The sequence below is a fragment of the Dama dama genome, chromosome 18 (genome assembly GCF_033118175.1).
Source record: "Dama dama isolate Ldn47 chromosome 18, ASM3311817v1, whole genome shotgun sequence".
Classification (NCBI taxonomy): domain Eukaryota; kingdom Metazoa; phylum Chordata; class Mammalia; order Artiodactyla; family Cervidae; genus Dama; species Dama dama.
In genome coordinates, this window is record NC_083698.1 from 34,360,808 (window position 1) to 34,378,249 (window position 17,442).

At 34.0% G+C, this 17,442-nt stretch overlaps 1 protein-coding gene across 3 annotated transcripts in view; it reads left to right on the plus strand.

The window, feature by feature from the left end:
* The window catches only part of SEMA3A (semaphorin 3A), a 506,000-nt gene that overhangs the window by 168,862 nt on the left and 319,696 nt on the right, over positions 1–17,442 (plus strand). The window contains exon 1 of one of the 3 annotated variants that reach the window (XM_061165132.1): positions 7,976–7,990. The exons of the other annotated variants lie outside the window; for them this stretch is intronic. The gene's annotated coding sequence lies outside the window, so the exon portion shown is untranslated. Of the gene's footprint in view, positions 1–7,975; positions 7,991–17,442 lie in introns of those variants that run through there. 3 annotated transcript variants of the gene reach the window in all.

Sequence of the window (17,442 nt, forward strand, 5' to 3'; positions counted from 1 at the left end):
GCTTTTCAGGATTTGTTTTATTTTGTGATCTTTGCACTTAGTAGTAAGCAGACCCTTTTAATATGAAGATCCATGTCCTTCAGTTATGGGAAATATATATAAAGATCTTTATACCTTAATATGGGAATTCCCAGGTGGTGCTAGTGGTAAACAACCCATCTGCCAATGCAGGAGACATGGAAGACATGGGTTTGATCCCTGGGTCGGGAAGATCTGCTAGAGGCGGGCATGGCAATCCACTCTAGTATTCATACCTGGAGAATCCCATGAACAGAGGAGCCTGACGGACTACAGTCCATAGAATCACAAAGAGTCAGAGATGCCTGAAGTGACTTAGCACACATACGTTTATATCTCTCTCTACATATAGAGAGATATTAATAGATGGAGATTGATATATATATATATATATATGTATAATTATCAAGATATATATATATAGACAGATTTGTAAAATATATATAAGAAATTATATATTGTATGTATTGCAAATATGTATGTTTCTTCCCTAAGTTTTCTGTCTTTCCATTCTATTAGTCCTAAAAATCTGGTATTTGACTGCTTTAATTGATCCATTCATTTTCTTTTACTTCTCATCTTCAATTTCTTTTTCCAGTTGTCATAATTTTAAGTGCTAAGAGCTCTTTTTGGTTCTCAATTCCTTTTTTTTCTTAAAGTCTTGTTTGCTTATTTATTTTGAATAGGTTAAGTATATTTTCTTATTTCTGGAGAAGGTTCATTATAGTTTTGAAATGTTCATGTCTTTCATTGTCTTTGTTTTTTTCAAATTCCTTCAGTTGCTATTTTGGAAGTTTTTGTTCTCCACTCATGTTGTCAGTTTTCTCTTGAGCCAGATAATTCTGAATTGTCCATCAGTAAGATGTCAAACCATTTTTAAAAGCATTGTATGGGTGAGATTTGGGTGGGAGAGATTAGAGAGTATTTTGTGTATCATTAGATTTCACTTTGTATTGGCCAGTAAGCAAATCAGTCTTTTCACAGTGACCACCAAATGGGATACTTTCTCTAGTGCGGCTTAGCAGGAAAAATTACTGAGGTATGCCAGTAAGCATTGATCATCTTCCCTTTTCCTTAGAGTAAGTAGATTTGCTTTTCTTCAGAGGTCTTCTAGCTCCCCTTTGTCAAGTTTATGTGAATTCCTTATTCCCAAATTTCCTTAAAGTCTTATATTGCTATGATCACTTTTATCATTCTTTTTATCCTAGTGATTGAATATATTTCTTTTTGTTTGTTAATTCTCTTATACCTCTACTCAGGCTAAGGAAGAATGAAGAGGTGGATTTGTATGTTTAATCCTCTTAACAAATAATCATATTTGTTTAAATAGATTTATTTAACTTCCATATAATTATGAATGATGGTTATGTTTTTCCAGAGGTTTGATAGGCAGAAGAAAGTATTTCCTAAGTTTCTCAGGAACAAATATCCACACCAGTGATTAATTATGCTTTCCTCCCTTGAGGCCATATCTTGAGAATCACTTTATAACTTATTGTCACCTTTTAGTATATGAAGAGAAAGAAAAAAAAAAATACTTCACATCTGTCCATTCTATGACATACTAAGATGTTTTACTAAGAGATTTGATAGATGAGGGATTCGAAATTATTGACTAAAGTGATGCTTTGAGATTATTTGCAGATTTCATTATTCTTGTTATTTCTGTTCTCCTATTACCATAGATAATTGACTATAGCTTAAGTGCGAATATAGACTAAAATACAGTTATAGCTCATCTGAGTTTCATCAAAACTGTATGCCTGTTGGGACACAAGTGGACTTTAAAACAACTGATGTCTGGAAATGCTACCCATAGTCATCAGAGATTTGCCTGAGGTCTGAGACAGTTGCTGTGGAAACTATCACACTCCACTCTTTTTAGTGAAACCTTAACCAATAGCTGTTAGCCAAAACTGAAAATAAGAAGTGAAGAAGAAACCAGAATGAAGTGGGTATTAACATTAGTTGAATTTGTAGACTGTTGTACATAGATCAATATAGATTAGTTCTTAAGAATGGAGTTTCTGGAAAAATTACTTTTAATCTACACCACAAATATTAAGATCAGATCTTCAAGTTTTTGAGGAATTTAGGTCCATATCATTCCAAATATGTGGTCGCAAATTCCTCTGAACTTTATTTGTTAAGGACAGTTATGTTTTGTTTCTAAAAGTGTAGCTAAAAAATTCAGACTTAAACATAGAATTAATTTTTAATCAAAAAAGTACAGCAGTTCAGATGAAATTATTTAATAGTTTGTATTTTAAGTACTGTTTTCCTCAATATTATTAAAAATCTCCAAAAAATATGTATCAATTGTTATTCAGAAAGTCAACTTACTGAATAATGTGACAAAAATGACATGATTTGAAGTGGTGTTAAAGCTGTAAATACATTATCAAATTGCCAAGTTGGGGATCTTTTATGAGGAGGAGTACTTGGGAGTTTTCTAGTGAAAATATATTTTTTAAATGATGGCATTTAAAGATTTTTAACCTAACAATACTCACAAGACTAAATTCTCCTTGTATAGTGATTAAAAGCTATAAAAGGAGTTCAGTTCAGTCCCACAGTCGTGTCCAACTTTGCAACCCCATGGACTGCAGCACGCCAGGCCTCCCTGTTCATCGCCAACTTCCAGAATTTATTCAAACTCATGTCCCTTGAGTCAGTGATGCCATCCAACTATCTCATCCTCTGTCGTCCCCTCCTCCTCCTGCCTTCAATCTTACCCAGCATTAGGGTCTTTTCTAATGAGTCAGTTCTTCTCATTAGGTGGCCATAGTATTGGAGTTTCAGCTTCAGCATCAGCCCTTCCAATGAATACTCAGGACTGATTTCCTTTAGGATGGACTGGTTGGATCTCTTTGCAGTGCAAGAGACTCTCAAGAGTCTTCTCCAACACCACCGTTCAAAAGCATCAGTTCTTTGGTGCTTAGCTTTCTTTATAGTACAGTTCTCACATCCATACTTGACTACTGGAAAACCATAGCTTTGACTAGACAGACCTTTGTTGGCAAAGCAATGTCTCTGCTTTTTAATATGCTGTCTAGGATGGTCATAACTTTTCTTCCAAGGAGCAAGTGTCTTTTAATTTCATGGCTGCAGTCACCATCTGCATTGATTTTGGGGCCCCCAAAATAAAGTCTGCCACTGTTTCCACTGCTTCCCCATCTATTTCCCATGAAGTGATGGGACCAGATCCCGTGATATTATTTTCTGAATGTTGAATTTTAAGCCAACTTTTTCACTCTCCTCTTTCACTTTCATCAAGAGGCTCTTTAGTTCTTCACTTTCTGCCATTAAGGGTGGTGACATCTGCATATCTGAGGTTATTGATATTTCTCTTGGCAATCTTGATTCCAGCTTGTGCTTACTCAGCCCAGGGTTTCTCATGATGTACTCTGCATGTAATTTAAATAAACAGGGTGACAATATACAGCTTTGATGTACTCCTTTCCCAATTTGGAACCAATCTGTTGTTCATGTCCGGTTCTAACTGTTGCTTCCTGATCTGCATATAGATTTCTCAAGAGGCAGATCAGGTGGACAGTTGTTCCCATCTCTTGAAGAATTTTTCAGAGTTTGTTGTGATCCACACTGTCAAAGTCTTTGGCATAGTCAATAAAGCAGAAACAGATGTTTTGTGGAACTTGCTTGCCTTTTGATTATCCAGCTGATGCTGTCAATTTGATCTCTGGTTCCTCTGCATTTTCTAAATCCAGCTTGAACATCTGGAATTTCACAGTTCACATACTGTTGAAGCCTGGCTTGGAGAATTTTAAGCATAATTTTGCTAGCATGTGAGATGAATGCAATTGTGTGGTAGTTTGAGCATTCTTTAGCATTACCTTTCTTTGGGATTGGAATGAAAACACCTTTCCAGTCCTGTGGCCACTATTTGAGGTTTCCAAATTTGCTGGCATATTGAATGCAGCACTGTAATAGCATCATCCTTTATGATTTGAAATAGCTCAACTGGAATTCCATCACCTCCACTAGCTTTGTTCATAGTGATGCTTCCTAAGACCCACTTGACTTCACATTCCAGGATGTCTGGCTCTAGGTGAGTGATCACACCATCGTGATTATCTGGGTCGTGAAGATCATTTTTGTAGGATTCTTCTGTGTATTCTTGCCACCTCTTCTTAATATCTTCTGCTTCTGTTAGATCCATACCATTTTTGCCCTACACTGTGCCCATCTTTGCATGAAAAACTCCCTTGGTAGCTCTAATTTTCTTGAAGAAATCTCTAGTCTTTCCTATTCTATTGTTTTCCTCTATTTCTTTGCTCTGATCACTGAGGAAGGCTTTCTTATCTCTACTTGCTCTTTGGAACTCTGCCTTAAATGGGTATATTTTTCCTTTTCTCCTTTGCCTTTCACTTCTCTTCTTTTCACAGCTATTTGTAAGGCCTCCTCAGACAACCATTTTGCCCTTTTGTCTTTTGCTTATTTCTTTTCCTTGGGGGTGGTCTTGATCCCTGCCTCCTGTACAATGTCACGAACCTCTGTCCATAGGATTGATGGAGGTTCTTCAGTTCTTCAACCATAAAAGAAGTATGGAGATACAAAATGAAAAAATAAAGGCATGTTTAATCACAGAGTATTTCCAGGATGTATAAGATCAGTCACATCAATAGAAAAATCAGTTGCAGTTCTATAATTATTTAAGAAGAGCAGTCAAGAAGCCACTCTGCACAGAGACAACTATAGCTGGTATGTTGACTGCCGTACTGCCATAGGTTCAGTTGGTAAGGAAATGGTGGATCAAATGGATTGAAACACATTGTTATTACCAGATAGTATGCAAAACATATCCATCCTTTACCATGGATCTCATCCAATTTTTACACTAGTTGATGAATATGATGCTCAAATTCATAATTAAAAAGAAGATACACATATTAAAGTGGCTATTTTGAAGAAACTACATGAAATGTTTTTATCAATTGCTCTGCCAAAATGCTTAATTTCAATCTCATCCCTTTATCTAGATAATTCCATATAACCTTTCATGTCTCAGCTCAGTATTACTTCCCCAGAAAACCTTCATGTTTTACAGTATCATCACACTTACAACTTCTTATTCAATGGCTACTTCTGTACATTATATTTTCAAGTAAGTTGGAGACTGTGATTCTTTATTTCCTCTTTTATTCACCAGAAGTTGCTCAATTAATATGTTTATCATTTGATTAGTTGAGCTTATATTTAAATATTATATATTTTATTTAAATACTATCATGATTTCTTGCTGCTTTCAGTAAAATATGAGAATACCTATGAAAGTGGCTTGTGCATTTATAATCATGTTTGAATTATCAAATCCAACCATGATAATGACTATTATATCACAAGCTTTTACAAAGCTATCCTTAATGTATTGTTGACTTATTTTCAAAATCATAATAAAAATCCTTGATTATAATTAAGAGTTAAGTGTAGCCAAAGAGGAGTAAGGAGTATACTATACAGTAAAAAAGTAAATAATATATAATACTTTGAGTATCAGACAGTGTAGTTACCTTTTTTACTTCCTAGTTGCTTTGTTTTACCAAAGAAAGCAAAGTTAGAACAGAAAAGTTTTTAAAAATTATTCTGCACAAATTTTTTAGGTATAAGAATGAAAAAAATGAGAGAAAAGCAAAATGATTTGTCCCACATAAGGATAGTCAATAGAAAGCATAGATATAGAAGTCAAAATTTTGGAAGCTATAAAGATATTTTTTCTACTGCAAACATGTGGACTTCATTTCAGTTATTTCCCTTCTTAGAAACTGTATTCTTTAGAAAAGTTTTGCCTCAAGCAAAAAATGAATGATAGCATTCATGTTTTGTGAATGAAGTAAAATCCTTACCTCTACAGCCTAGTCACTTAATGTAAGAATATCCAACAAAAATAACAAACTTAATGCCACTCATCTAACAAAATGGTACTGTCAGCATTTTGACTAAATGATACTGTCATCTATTTTGAATCAAGAGACCATTGTCTTATAGATAAATTCTAGAGCAGTTGCCAATCTAGACTCTGAAGTTGGATGGTGGTGCCTTCTAAATTAAATCCTTTCATATCCCACAGGCTGAGATCATGCACATCTGAGATGTGTTAGTTGAAATTCCACACAATCCTTAGTTGCCAAGATTGCATGGAATGAACATAATACTAAAAGTAAGGAAACTAAAAAAAATTAACATTAAAAATGAATATTATACAAAGGTCCTACATACAGCAGTGAGAAGAGAAGGGCCCCTAGCATTCTCCATTCACAGATTTAAACTTGAAGTTGAACTGTTTTTAATTCCAAGAGGGAATTATGAAGGTGGGGGAAAAAGTTGCAAGACTGAGCAACCAAAAGTGAAATAAGTCAGACGGGAAAGACAAATGCTGTGTGATCTCACTTATATGTGGAAAGCTGAAACAAAGTAGATTGGTAGTTGCTAGGGATTGGGAGTAGGGGAAATAGAAGAGTTTGGTTAAAGGATACAGACTTCCAGTTACAAGATGAATAAGTTCTAAAGACCTAATGTGCAGTGTGGTTAATAATACTGTACTGTGTACCTGAAAGTTGTAAAGACAGCAAATCTTAAATGTTCTCACCATACAGACATGCACACTCACACACACAATAATCAGAGGTTCAGTTCAATCGCTCAGTTGCGTCCGACTCTGCGACCCCATGGACTGCAGCAGCGCTCCGGGTTTCCCTGTCCATCACCAAGTCCTGGAGCTTGCTCAAACTCATGTCCATTGAGTCAGTGATGCCATGTAAGGTTAGAGCTGTGCTAGCTAGTTTTATTGTGATAATCATTTCACAATACACATGTGTATCAAATCATCATGTTGCAAACCTCAAACATACACAATGTTATATGGCAGCTATATCAAATAAAACTGGAAAAGAAAGACTGAATTACCAGTTGATTCATAGATATAATTTGAACAGCTTTCTGCTAGGGATATATAAATACAAGATGTGATTCTTTCCCTTAACTATCCGGCAATTTAATTGAAGATGTACTTTTCTCACCATTTTACCAGTTCAACATTCATTTACGGAATATTTAGAGTATTCCAGATATTATAATAAATTATTGGTACAAGAGAAATAAAAATAAGTGCCTACAATCAGAGCAATTTCATCATGGAGCAATATAGTAAAACTTTCAATAAAATATGGTAAGTGCTAAGATGGCACGGTGCCCACTTCTCCGTCTTCACTTAGCCTTCGTATAACTCCCATGAGAAGAATATAGGGATCTAATTTATTTAATTATGGTGATAAATATAGGCAAATAACCTAATATAAAACTGGCCAAAACATATAAATAGGAAATTAGAGTTCTCCAGGCTATAATATGCAGCAGACATAGAAAAGGATGCTAAAGCTTACTAGTAGCACCTGCCAACTGTATAGCAGAAATGAGATGCCATTTTTCTTCCACCATGTTGATGAAAATTAAAAAGAGGAAATCTGGTCAATGATTCTAGGGTGCCAGGAAGTGGGTCTACTCATTGCTGGAGGGAATCCAAATGGACATGAATTCATGAAAACTGATCAAGAAATAGCTACTAAAGTGGAAATGCATACATTTTAATAAAACAACAGCTAACAAGTAGGGCAAATCAACAGGGACAATAGGTAAAAACTTGTCCAAGAGTATCCAAATGTTTACTACTGGGGACTAGTTAGGTCATGTGGCTTTAATCTGCACTATTGAATACAACACACTGATTAACAGCACGGTTCAGATCCATGCATTTGACTGGAGGCCTATTCATGATTTATGCTTCATGAAAAAACAATTTTGCTAAACAGTGTTTATGTTATGATGCTGTTTTTGTTAAACTGATTACATAAAACTCAATCTATATGATATATAGGCATATATGTGTTCACCAGTGGAAAGAAAAATGTGGAAGAGGCTGCTGCTGCTCTTGGCAACCTGAAGCAAGAGGAAGGAGGTGATGTAGGAATTTAATTTAAACTTTTCCTCTTACATAACTTCTTACATTTCCACTAGTTGAGGTGAATACATGTTGATTTTGTTTGAAAATATTTATTATATACAAAACATAGATATTCTGGAAAACAATCAGATAAATGCACTTGAAAAGTTTTTGGGTTACTAATTGTAATTTATAGACGTGTGGTTTTTTTTTTCCCATCCATTTGTACAGGCAATCAAGAATTTGATAATATTACTCCTAAAATTGAGATATTGTAAACCAGAATAGAATTGTTAGGGGGTTTGCATTAATTTGTGAAATAGTTTTCTTTCATCCCACCCACTGTGTGTATTTTGAAGTAGGTAGCATTATAACACTTTACAAATGACTTTCTCTGGTCTACACTCCAAATGTAAAACACCATTGAATAATGTTCATAAACAGGCCCTGGCAAATCTCCATAAGTCAGTATGCAGTTGTGAGAAAGTAACTCCAGCTCCCTTGAGAAGATATTCTCTCAGTGCCTCACTCGGGAACTGTGGGTAAAACCGTGACAATGATGCTTCACAGCAGTGATTGGTCCAGATGTTTGAATTTTGATTATGTTTAAGATGGAAACATTAAAAATATGTGCTTTAATTATAGGCATGGAAATAATTATTTCTCTGCCTCATCCATCACCCTGCCAAGGCTGAGATTTTTGTAACTACTGCTTTGTCCAATGCATTTGTAAATAGACATTCCACAATTCTGCTAGAACTACTTGTAAATTGCTACTTGTAGATTATTTGCCTCAAGAAATATGTAAATAAATACTCCCATACATACATTAATATATTCACTGATTACTTCTGTACCAGTTGGTCCATGTGAAAAGCTTTCAAAGAACCAGAGAAGATATTTTTCATACTAAAATAACCAACAAAACACACTCTAAGCTTTGACTTTTAATATACATCCAAATGTCTTTGACTGTTAATGGCTAATTCCTATTTTCTAATAGAGATACGCATTCCTATCATGTATACATTCTTTTTAAAAATTTATTTATTTATTGATGTATAGATACACATAAGTTTCAGGTATACAACATAATGATTCACCATTTTTAAAGGTAATACTCCATTTATAGTTATTGTGAAGTATTGGCTACTCTCCCTATGCTATACAATATATCTGTGTCAGTTCAGTTCAGTGGCTCAGTCATGTCCAACTCTGCGACCCCATGGACTGCAGCATGCCAGGCCTTCTTGTCCATCGCCAATTCCCGGAGTTTACTCAAACTATATATCTGTGTAGCTTTCTTGTCTTATGCATAGTAGTTTGTACCTCTTAATACCCTACCTCAGTCTTGTGACTTTTATGCATTCTTTATATATTTTGCAACTACCAACTTTGGGGATCATAAAGTGACTAATGCTCCCTACTGTGATAAAATTTGATGAGAAGAAATTAGGAATACTTTTAACTTGTGTGGTTTCTGCTTCCTACACAGTTTTATATGATATTGCCTTCAACTAAATAAATTTTGTGCATTGGCTTCATTTTCAGAATAAAGGATACCAAATATTTCAAGTTTATCTACTCAGGTGATTATACTGGACCCATGGTTTTCATTAAAAAAAAAATGCTGCATATCATAGTTATAGAGTTTTTTTAAATCAAGCATCAATATATGACAATCTAAATTAATTATTTAAATACACTCATGAAATTAGCTATAATTTATGTCAGCAATTTCTATATCAAATCTTAGTTAAACCATATATCATAATATGCACATATTCTACTTTCCCATTTTACCTTCCAAATTAGCACTGACTTTTAGGCAGCATTTAACATTTGTCATGCTTATCTTCACAGCTGCAGTGGCTCTAAAGGTGACTAAGAATGGCTAGAAGAGTTTTTTGTAAAGAGTAGAAAATAAAGGAAAATAAGGATTGATTCTCCTTTGCTTGTTGAGTGGTTGGAGGTAGATAAGCGGATTTGTAGTGAGGTCATCAGTCACAATTGGATGGTAATTTGAAAATGGATTAGTTTAGAAGTAGCAATTTCTGCTCCATGGGTTTCAGTGAAAAAGTCTGCCTAATTCTGTAAGAGACCTCATAAACTGGCAGAGATCAATGCCTACCTAATGTGCCATTATGCGCTGGGCACACTTCAGTGATTACAGCACAGCTGTGGCTGGGTTTTGCTTGATATTCTTTAGCACTTGCACCACAGGTGCTCTACACGATTATTTTGCCCAAAGGAATAAACTCTTTAGGGAATTAAAGTGGACAAGAGGGGCTTTTCTTCCTAAGAAGCTTTTCACTTTTAAACTGAAGAATGAACAGTGTCAGATGTCAGTAATGTCAGCACAGTACCAAATAATGACTAAACAACTTATGAGAAGGGAATCAACCTCTATTATATGTGTGCATGACACTTTCTTATGTTTAAAATTTTATTGCGTAAGACTACCTGACAGTGTGGCTTGAAAGAACTTGGTAATACAAATTCCAAGTTGGAAATGTTTACTGTTATAAAGATTATAGTTGTATAAATAGATGGACATTTTGAGTTATTTTACCTGCCTTTAATATTTTATCCATTGTTCCTACCCATAATATTTGCAAGCAGCAATAAAGAAATCTATGGAGCGTAAGAATCTAAGGATTATTAGCAAAAGATCTCATATTCAAATTTTGTTTAGCTTTTCTTACAGGCCATGTAAACTAGCTGGCAATGAAGAATGAAAAGGAATTCAGTCAAATGAATTTATAACAAAATTTGATTTCTTCATTATTGCTTGCAAATATTATGGGTAGGAACAATGGATAAAATATTAAATACAGCTAAAATAACTCAAAATGTCCATATATTTAGTATAAATGAATAAATTCTGCTTTATACTTTAAACAAAGAGTATCAGTAATATTAGTTATATGAAACTTTCCATTTTATATTGCTTTAAATTTGATATGATATGTAATGAAATGGTATGAACAGAATTCCAGAATCATCCAGAATCCATACAGAATCATACAGAATCAATCCAGAATCATACAGAATCCAGTAATGCATCACACAGAAAGAAATTTATTGAGAATAAATTGTGATTAATTTCTTGGCACTTGTTGGAATAATATCTGGTATATGTTCTGAATGCTTTCATGTCCTTTTTTCTTCTTTCCTTTATTTAAGGTAGTTGATGTGTTTATAGTTAATAGCCAAATTTATCAACAACAACAGATTTCATTCTACTTCCTGACCTGTTCTAGGGAAAAGAAATAAAATTTGATTAACCAAACAATAACCATTAAGATTTTAGGGGCAAAGAAAAGGGTTTCTCATCCAAATTATTACTCAGTCTACTCATGGAAAATCCTTTCAGAAAGGAACATTCATCTAATCTACTGTTAAACATTAATCTCTAAATTAAGTATTCCTCAAAGAGGTACATGCTACCTTGAAATAGTTTAGCTCATATAGAGGGAAGGTGACAGTCTATTTAATACTTTCAAAGAATTATGTTCAAACTTTAAGTAGATAATTAATTTTTAGAAAGGACTTAACTCAGAAGAGAACTGTTGCTGTGGTTAGGGGACTCACCATGCCATTTGGGGAAAAAAAAAAAAGCTCATTGGGAAAATTGGTATAAAGAGGCAGTTTGAAGGCTATCACGTGAAAGGAAGATGAAGCTTCAGCTGTGTGAATCCACCAGTGAGTACTTGGAATACTCCACAGCTCTTTAGACATAAAAGAGAAATAGAAAGAAGAATACTTAAGCTTATAGAACAATCTGAAAAGCTATAATGAGTGGAATGAACTATACTGAAATTATTTACAAAAGATAATATCCTTCACCAAGGGTATTGAGTTCAGAGACAAGTGCTTTGTGTTCTAATTTAGCTATGGATACAAGCATATTCTTTAGTATTTTATGATATTACTGTTTAATTCATAAAATAAATGGGTTAACCCTATCTTAAAATACTAGAGGTTGTCTCATAGGTGCCACTTATTTGGTTGACCTAAATTTAGGATTAATATATACACACTACTATATATAAAATAGGCTTTCAAGGTGGGTCTCATGGTAAAGAACCCACCTGCTAATGCAGGAAATGCAGGAGACATGGGTTCGAGCCCTCAGTTGGGAAGATCCTCTGGAGGAAGGCATGGCAACCCTCCATGGCAACTCCAGTACTCTTGCCTGGAGAATCCCATGGACAGAGGAGCCTGGTGGGCTACAGTGTATAGGGTTGCAAAGAGTTGGACACCACTGAGTGACTTAGCACTCACATATATAAAATCAGTAACAAGGGCATCCTCTATAGCAGAGGGAACTATACTCAATATTTTGTAATGAACTTTAAAGAAGAGAATCTAAAAAAGAATACTTATATAATCTGTTCACCTTGCTATACTCCTGGAGCTCACACAACATTGCAAATCAACTATACTTCAAAAATTAATGATTTTTGAGTAAAGTTTATCTGAAATTAATCTAAAGTTCATCAATGACTAGATAGATAAATAAATACTTTGTGTATTACATTTTTGAAATGATCAAGATGGAAGCACCCATTGCCTGAAGCATAGGAAAATGAGACTCCACATTGTGTTTATCTGTGGAGGGAGTGATAATTCTCAAAGACAAATACTGGAATATAGAAGGTACATTTTTCTTTCCTTCCCATTTTTCTAAAACCAGCATTGATTCTTGTTATTGTTTTTGTATGTTATGAGTTTAATAAAATTAATCTAAATTTGTTAAATACTCACCCTCACCATCCTATCATAACTTTCTATGCAAGGCAGACTGCAGAGGTACATGCTGAGCTGCAGATATTATGGCAAACCTGTTGCAATAAAGAACATTTGAAGTGTCTTGGTGTAACTGGTTTACACAATGGCACACTGGACCAAACATGGAAGTACAAGTTTTTCCAAACTTGCCTCCATTTAATATACATACTGATAAATATGAAAAACACTGGTTTGGCATACTTTTCAAGGTAAAGAAATACATAGACAAGGTTTAAAATAAACACATTGAAGAAATTGTTGTAGAAATTTAGCAAAGAAGTTAAAGGTTTGCATTATTTGAGACTACAGTTAAGTAGGAGCCTCTGTCAGAATGGTAACTGGAAATGACAGTTCCTCACAGTTCCTTCTTAGCAAACCAATCCATTTAGACTTCTCAACAACATTTTCTAATTATTGAAAACTGGGAAAGAAATGCTTCACATTTGAATCAAGTGGAATACCACCTTAAAAGAAAGCAAATACTATTATTACTAATAACAACAACAGATATAGCAGGCTATGGGTTTTCAGAAACCAAATAGGCTGGGGGAGTACAGTGAGAAACAGAAAGGAATCAGACTTGGTAGAAGAGGAAAACTTTTCCCATGATATTTTTGGCAGAATGAATCTAAAAATGCATCTTCTGAGTGAAGTTTGGATTAAGAGAATGGTAAAAGAAAAAGAGAGATGATGATACATTGGAAAACCAAAATAGATGATCCTTTTCAGCTTTCAAATTCTAGGCTTTAGACGGTTTGGCAAGAAAAATTAAGAGAACATAGCAAGTTTATTCATAACAAAGTAAGATAAAGCAAACTTTATTGAGTTTCTCTATTCATTGAGAGATGAAAATAAGTTAACTCTAGTATAACATAGATGGAGCAAAGCTAGGATGGTGCCTGATATGTAGTCAGAGTAAGTCATGGTTTAATTGAATTATCCCACTAATTTCAATAGGTCCTAAATTAAACACTTAGGAAACTTCTTTGCTCTGTCTTTGTGTGTCTTAGAGAAAATACACATGTTTTCTAAAAATTGTTTAGGTATAGATACAATATGTAAATCATTTACTTTAAATATTAAATATGAATGATTGATAATATGAATTGCATCAAATATTAGGATCCTTGGAAACACATTATTATCACCTTCTCAAGTGGTGCAAATGTAAATCCTTGTATTTAGAAAGCTGAAACATGTAAAACATAGTCAAGATCCTAAAACAGCAGATCATAACATTAACAAATCAGTCTTTGGCACAGAGAGAGGGTAGAGGTAGGGTTCAAAATTTACCTACTTTTTGGTGCTGGGCTGTTTCTTTGAATTCTGTCTGTGATTTTTATTAACTTTTCTTCAAATTCTCTAAGACTTGTTTGTATAGAATGGGAAGAATCCGTAGTTCCTGCATCATAGAACTTTTCTGAGGAAATGAAGTAGTAAGAGAGTTTTGTTTTGTTTTTTTTCCCAAGGAATGTTAGCTATCATTATCTAATAATATAAGAATCATGTTAAACTAAAGGTAGTAAATGGAGAGCTTTAAATGCTGTTTTCTTTTTTCTTTACTAGGCAGTCGTATTTGTTATTAATTCTTTGGTTAACCAGAATCTGTTATTTTAGTTAAAACTCTTTCAGTAGTCCTTGAGTAATTTTTTAAAAGAAAGGTAATAACATACATACATACATCAGAATGAAATTCTAAACCCACTCCTTCCCTTGTTGCTTTATTTTCTACCTGTTCTACATTCCATCACTGTCACTGAATTCAATGAGTCTTCAAGATGTGAATGAAAGAGTTTGATTTGGATTAGTGTCAAACTAAAGCTACGACTGCTGCATTGAGGTTCCTCATATTTATTTCCTTTTTCTTCCCTTAAAGTAAAAACTCCACTACCTGGAGGAGGAGGTGAACTAAAATGTTTTTAACAAAACTTAACATGTCAAGACTTCAACAGAATTTGAATCCTAATAATTTATGCATATTTACTGAGGGCTATTTTTTTGGCGAATGTAAACAACTACTTTCTTTTCTTTCCCAATAAGTTGTCTGTTACCAAAGAAAACATCACTTTATGTACAGTTTCTTTTCTGAGGACCATCTTCCTAGTTAAAGGCAAAATGAACAAAATATTCAATGAAATTCTCAGAAAATAAAAATAATTTAGTTTTTTATGCAGGTCTTTATATTAGCTGGTTAAAAATCTGGCATCACCAGCCTTTATGTCTTAATATTTAGTTGAAAAGAAATATAAATTTACTGTTAAATGATTTGGGTTTATTACTTCCTCTTGCCATAATCACATATTTTAGGAATTTCATCACATGTGTGGATGTTTGTGTGCACACATATGAACATACACATTTTTTTTCGTAGATACCTTTGTTATATCCATATTGCTTTCATTTCCTGGGAAGACCTTTAGTAGAGCATGATGTCAAAATTCTTTGGATTTCCCTTTTGCTTATTGTCTTCGCTGAGCTTGTCAGGCACCTGCTACATTGTCTTCTGTATTTAAACTGTAGAGGAAGTAGACTCATTATAGAAGGGAGTTTGATTTTCTTCCCTGAAAACACCTGGTGAGCATCAGTAAACAGTACATGTAAGGTGGGAGAAACTTTTTAGGATCACCACAATTACAACACAAATAATAAAATAAAATGAAACTGTGGTTATATTGTCAAACATAAAAGAGTACAAGAGAAGAAATAGCAGAATGTGCCCCACCAACCACACATTGAGACCTGCTGTTTTCCCTGTGGGTACCCACATGGCTTTGATTTTCATCTAATTGCAAGAAAACAAACATTGGCAATAGCTTTACTGGATGTTTGGTGACCCCACTGTGTTAAATAGGACTTGAATTTGAGTGCCTAAAGAAAATCTGTGTATGATATGTTTGTTAGGCTTTTATTCCCAGAAACTCAACAGGCCCATCAGTCAAAAGAGAAACATCATCAATAAAACAGGAAGTGTTTTGATAGTGAGATTAAAAAATAAGCACATTCTCTTTCCTCATAATGTTTGCTATTAATAACTATGAAAAGTCATTCCAGTCATAGCGCACAATTACTAAAGGGGTCCAACCTTCTGTTTGAATTGCTCAATACTCTTTATAGGATAGGATACTCAAGTTTGAAGGTCAAAAGTTTTTTTTGTTTTTTGGTAAGTGTGAGGAAATGAAGCAGATTTTTGCATCCTACAGTTGACCATCTACCTAGCCTCGTCTCTCTCCCTCTGAAATTTTGTAAGTAAAGTCTAATGATCTTGAAAGTGAAGTGAAGTGAAGTCGCTCAGTCATGTCTGACTCTTTGCGACCCCGTGGACTGTAGCCCACCAAGCTCCTCCGTCCATGGGATTCTCCAGGCAAGAATACTGGAGTGGGTTGCCATTTCCTTCTCCAGGGGATCTTCCCGACCCAGGGACTGAACCCGGGTTTCCCACATTGGAGGCAGATGCTTTAACCTCTGAGCCATCAGGGAAGCTCATGATTTTAGGTGGTGATAAACTGTCAGCTAGGATAGATTTAGGACTGCATCTGCTGTTTTATATTTCAGTTTCTCAGAGTGTCATTTTCAGTTACTTCCTCAGTCATAATACTTGAAAGAAAGGAGAATACAAAACTTAGAGAATGATAAGAGAAGCTAGACTTTGACAACAGGAGAGCCAGGCTAAATATTTCCTTAATTTCCAAAAGAGTCATTTTGCTCTTCCTGCTAGTCAGTGTCAGCTGGCTCTTAGAGAAAACATCTCAGAGACAGGTACACACAGCATTTACTTTAGAAGAGAGTGTAGGTACTCAATTTCTCTTCAATTTAGATTTTATTATAAAATAGCAATCTGATTTCCTTATATAATGCAACTATCTAAATTTTTAAAAAGAAAATAAGGCTCATTTTTGCAAGTGGTATTAATCATAACACTCTCAATTAAATATTTTGTATGTACTTCAGCATTAATTTCCTCTCCTGATCTATAATAGTGATTTTTTTTATCATATTCAGTCAGTTGTCAAATTTTATATATTCTTCTCTAAAATATTATATTTTTCTATTGTTTTATTTTCACTGATATTACCTTTCTTTGGACCCTTTTGACCTTTCAGTTAGTAAAGTAGAGCACTAGGAAGGAATTACAGATTATTTTGAGTATTTTCTGGAATTTTAAGCCAGAGAATATGACATTTAAAGTAATAGTTAAAATAGAAAAGTGTAAGAGAAAGATGAGCTTAGTTTTGACCAGATTCAGTTTGATACAATCAGAATTACCAAAAAACACTTTAATGCTTGCACACATCTGTATTTGCATGTATCATGGAAAAAGTCTGCATGTGTGTTTTGAAATACTGATTCTAGAATGATAAAAGATGGGTGTTCTGAGAACAAGAATTTAAGGTTTGAAATACTAAATAGGTTTGCAAGTCAATACCCATTATAACCCATGATACTTACACACACAAACATACACACACAGTTTTTGAAGATTAACATCCAAGTTAACCTAGTAAATAATTTTTAAATTTAAATTTAAATAAAAAATATTAAATAACCTATTAAATAAAAAATTACATAATTTTAGTTATTTATAAAATTTTACTTCCATTTCCAAAATGTATTTCATTGGGCTATTAATAGTTTCTTTTTCATTTTTTAAGAGAGAGAACACAACTGTTACTATA